Genomic DNA, 4,423 nt, shown 5'->3' with positions numbered 1-4,423 from the left:
AGGATCCCATGTCTGGGCGTTTGCTGGGATACTCTCGATACACCAATGAATTCTTTAACTGGAGAAATTTGATGGCCCATTTCTTTCCAATGGCTTGCCAACGCAGATTTTCACGTTGCTCAGTCTAATGTTGGTTTTGTGCTCTGTGAGAAGTTGGCCTGGTATATAATGCTCACTAGTTCTAGTGATCACTTTGTACCATGCCAAGCAACCCTTATGATGATGGTTGTAATTCAACCTTTGTAGACCAGTTAGTCCTAGTGGTAACGTGGACAAAGCAGTCTTAGGCTAAACTCTGAAAGGCATGTGAAGCCAGCTGTTATACCATACACAACCCCCTTGAATACCAAATGAAAGGGACACCACACAGATATATATTGAAAATATATATTGATTTATTAACTATTAAAATCCCCTGGACCTCTTTATGAGCACAGAAGCACAAGCGTTAAATCACAAGAACAGTTTAAAATACACAAAGTTGCACAATATGGATGAGCCCTAGGGGCCACCTAAACCATATACTAAATAAGTGGTATAGGGATACCAGGAGGAAAGTGAAGAGGCCTAGCGCCCTTGGGAATCGCTGGAGCTATTCGAGACCTGGAGTAGCTAAGTCGGGAAAGGCCCACGGGACTCGGGTGCAGTGTCCAAAGTGCACGCACTTCTCAATACAAAGTCTATGGTGAGTAAAAAGCAACAAAGTTAGAAAGTTAGGGAACCTTCCGAGTGACCTACGGAGCTGAAACTTAAAACACAGGCCCTTGGGATGTGTACCAGTGCAGGAGCAACGGCGGAGCTGAGTTACCTCACCCACAGGAAGCGGGTGCACAGGGTCGAAGATGTGTCGGGTTTCGTCACGCTGGTCGATGGTGTGCCTTGGAGCAGGAGATGCTGCAGGCGGCTCGATGAGGAAGAGTTCCGGTGGATCCAAGGGTGGATCTGTAGATGTGAAGACCTGAAAGCAGAGGGGACAGTGTTCAAAGTCACTAGCCAGTGACTGCCGTGGAACCAGAGTGGAACCAGGTGATGTCGGGTGCAAACAGGCGTTGTCGGGTAGCTTCTTTCTGCAGCCACGTGGATACCCGGGGGTCGAGGACGTCCAGGAGTCGGTCACGAGCTGTCCCACGTAGGCTTCTCGCTGTTGGCGGTGTCGGCGACCTGATCGGAGCAAACAGGCCTTGGCAAATGCAAGCCACGCAGAAGTCGAAAGATGCTGTTCACTCGGACCAGCAAGGTCAGAGCGGGTGCTCCTTTTCACAGGAGCTTGGGTAGGCTGGAGCAACCAGACCTGCTGTTTAAATCTTCGGGTTCGTCGCCAAGATGGCCGCTGGCCGCGTGGCTAGTGGCCGGGATGGCGCGTCGAGTGGCACAATGCAAAAGGGCCCCACGCAGATCGTGGAGATGCTGAGGGCTGATCTTCGGTGCAAGGGCTGCTCGGTGGTGGGGGTTCTCAATCCCCAAAGCACAACGTCGAGGATGCCTCAGAAGCTGCGCTGTCAGCTTTCGGGTGTCTTTCAAGAGGTCCGGTCCCACGTCACTCTGTGCCTCCACGGGTCCCTTCTTTGCAGGGACTGTGGATCGGGCTCTGAGAGGTCTGGGAATCCTGGTTCTTGTCGGGCTCTGGGCTCGGGCTCCTGGCGGGAGGCGGCGGCAAAGCAGACGTCGAGTTGCTGGTTGGTACCTGTGTTCACAGGGTGTGGTCACTCCTTGGCCACAAGGGAGATTCTTCTTCAGTCTTCTGTGCAGCAGAATGTCGAAGTCCAGTCTTCTTCTTAGTTTAAGTTGATTTCGGGATGATCTGCTGTGCAATGGCACTGCTCCCTCTCTTATTCCCATCTGAGGGGTGGATCTCCTGCTAGGTCCCTCCCCTATGGGTGGGACCAGGAAGGGGGGTGGTTACACCCCTCTCCTTTGTCCAGCTCCTCGCCAGGACTGGGGCTGGAAAGCCCAGAACCGGTTTGGGCTGGCTTATGCACAGGGACACCTTGTGTGCCCCAGGCATGTCTCTGATCTATTCAGCCCTGTCCTACCCAATACACAAAACCCTGTCTGGGGTGGTGCTCGCACCTCCCCAGGCAGGAAACCCTTTGTCCAGGCCCTCCTCGCTGGAAGGACTCCCAGCAGCAGGAGGTCAGACATGTGTCTGTGGTGGCAGCATCCATTTTGTGATGCTGAGGCTCTGTTTAACTTTAACCAGGGTTAAGGCTACACACATGGTCGTGTCCCTCTAGAAGGGTGGAATGCTATCCCCGTCGCCAGAACTGGCGAGTGGGATAGTATTCCAATTCGTATGACACCTTACTCGACATGTTTTGATAAAGCCAAAACCAAAGATAGCATTTAACCGCGAGGATTATAATGCACTTAAGAGTATATGGTATGGCAATATCCCGGAACATATTAGGGAGTGGTTCCCGACAGCTGCAGACAGGCTCAGCTCATGCTAGAGCACCATCTCACATATTTTCCAAGCACTCTGCCTCCAGGATTGATGAGGGCCTTCCATAGGAGTGGCTGATAGGAACATATGTGTCCAGTTTAGGGTTAGGCACAGGCATACATGTACTAAGTAAGAGGTGATTACACCACTACCCCAGCTGAGTGATCAGCCAGTTGTGTCTAAAATGGAGGCCAGGCCAGGGGTGCACAATACATGCTGCAGCCCCTGGCAGGCCTTGGCTACACCTATGCCCTGGGTACCTATGGTACACTGTTACAGGGGCCTATAAGGTGAACCAATTCCAATTGTGTTATGCACCTAAGGTACATGGAGTCCATTTTAAGGAGAGAGCAATCAGCCTGGGGCCCTGAATAGCAGGATCCCAGGCCAACTAAGTCAAAAACAGCTAAACACCAGGCAAAAAGTTTGGGGTAACATAGTCAGATATCCACCTTCCTACATAACTCCCCCCCCAAACGAAAGGAGATAAGCTATCCTTGACCAGGTAAGCCTATATTGCCTAAGTGGCCATATAAGGAAGTACCAGCTCTGGCTTGGTAACCCCCTGTCTCATGGTCCACTAAGCAATCCCTCACCCTAAGGTTATCTGAGGGTCTCCACCATAGGGAATCTCTACCTGTGGTGTGTCTTTGCAAAGTCAAAGGCTGGTGTTGGGATGGAGTACTGAAGTGAGTTTCTCTGAGGGCTCAGCTTCCTCCAATCACTCTCCACCATGTGTGCCTTTCTTTCTCTGACTGAGTTGCACTGTGCTCTCAGGGTCAACCTCTGGCTACCTAAAGCTGGAGGCTGGGTCCCTCTGTTTGGCTTACTGGAGGGACAGGTCAGGTTTGGGGCCTTTTGGTCCCAGGTTTGGCTGTGCCCAACAATATCCATCTGGGGGAGGTCCCTAACTACTTTTAAGGGGGATCCCTCAGGAGTTTTAAAGTTTTCACCTCACTAGGGCTACTAGTTTCGGTGCCCCTAATCTGTTGATGGGGGTGCTTTATTGACAGGGGGCCCTTTGGGTCTCACTGTCCTTCTTGTCCTCTGCAGCCCTGGGCTGAGTAAGGCAAGGTAGAGAGGGGCAGGTTACCTGCTCCAGACTGGGTCCCTCCTGAGAAGGGGTCCACTGCCATCAGAGGCTCTGTCAGGCCAGGCCTAACAACCTCTGGGACAGTTCCTTCATCAGGGTAAGATCAGTTCCCTGAGGAGGCTGATCCTTTCCTAAAGTCTGGTGGGAGGGAGATTTCTCTTCCTCTCAATGCTCTCTGTTTGGGTGGAGTGATCCATCATTTCAGGCTTCACTACCCATGTATCAGTTTGAGTTTGGGCTGTGGCCATCACAGCCCCACCAACCTTTTCAGGAGGAGACTCAGTTTGGGTATGGGCTGTTACTATACAGCCCTGCTACTCTTTTCAGGAGGGAAGTTATCTAAAGATGGGGCTGAGGTTTGCTCAGCCCTCCCAACCTTTTCAGGAAGGACATCTTGAATTGGGGCTGTAGCCATTACAGCCCCACTAACCTTTCCATGGAGATTTACCATTCTAGAATGGGTTTGCTGTTCAACCTCAGCCCAGGCTGAGATTTCCAAATCATTACCCAGTAGGCAATCTACAGGCAAGTTTGCTGACACTGCCACTCTCTTTGGGCCAGTGACACCTCCCCAGCTAAGATTGACTACTGCCATGGGATGATTGGATTCTATGCCATCAATGTTTGTCACCTGATATTTGGCATCAGGTAAAAGTTGCCTTGAGGGGACTAGACATTCAGCCACCATGGTGATGCTAGCCCCTGTGTCTCTGAAGGCCTCAACTTTCAAGCCATTGATGAGGGGCTCCTGTCTATACTTGCTCAAAGTGTTTGGGCAAGCTGTGAAATTGGCAAACCCCATGCCAGTCTCATAGACAAGAGTATCTGAGTTAGGGGACCTGGATAGGCCAGAGTCCACCTGTCCTCCAAAAGTAAACCCACCCAAA

Source organism: Lissotriton vulgaris, chromosome 3_1, assembly GCF_964263255.1.
Source record: "Lissotriton vulgaris chromosome 3_1, aLisVul1.2, whole genome shotgun sequence".
Classification (NCBI taxonomy): Eukaryota; Metazoa; Chordata; class Amphibia; order Caudata; family Salamandridae; genus Lissotriton; species Lissotriton vulgaris.
This window is presented reverse-complemented; position numbering follows the sequence as displayed.